Genomic DNA, 534 nt, shown 5'->3' with positions numbered 1-534 from the left:
TTTTTTTTTAAAACCCTTTTTCCATTTTCTAATTTTTTGGGCTTTCTTTTCCCTTTTTTCCCCTTCCCTTTTACCTTCACAATCTTTTCATTTTTACAACAAATCCTCATTTTTTTTTTACAGCAAAAGGTGTTGTTGTTTAAAATTAGTTTTAAAAAAGGGATTTTAATTATTAAAAATATTAATTATTTTAATTAATATTTAATTAATTAAAATTTAATTAACTTTAGATCTCTTTTAAATTAGTTATATTAATTTAAATGGTTTACTATTTTTTTTTTTTAATCATTCAACATAAAAATTTTTTTCCTTTTTACCTATTAATAATTCTAAAAAATATAAAAAAAATTTTATATTACAATATTTAAAACAATCAAATATAGGGTTTTTTTTGGGGGGGTTGATAAAAGTAAAATTTTAATCATATTAAAGAGAAAATTAATTTTCGGTAAAAAATTAAATAAAAATAAAATTACAAATCATTATAAAAAAAAAAAAATTAAAACAAAAATTAACCATAAAATTTAAAAAAAA

Source organism: Penaeus monodon, chromosome 8 (genome assembly GCF_015228065.2).
Source record: "Penaeus monodon isolate SGIC_2016 chromosome 8, NSTDA_Pmon_1, whole genome shotgun sequence".
NCBI lineage: Eukaryota > Metazoa > Arthropoda > Malacostraca > Decapoda > Penaeidae > Penaeus > Penaeus monodon.
The sequence above is the reverse complement of the archived record's forward strand: the minus strand, read 5'-3'. Positions refer to the sequence as shown.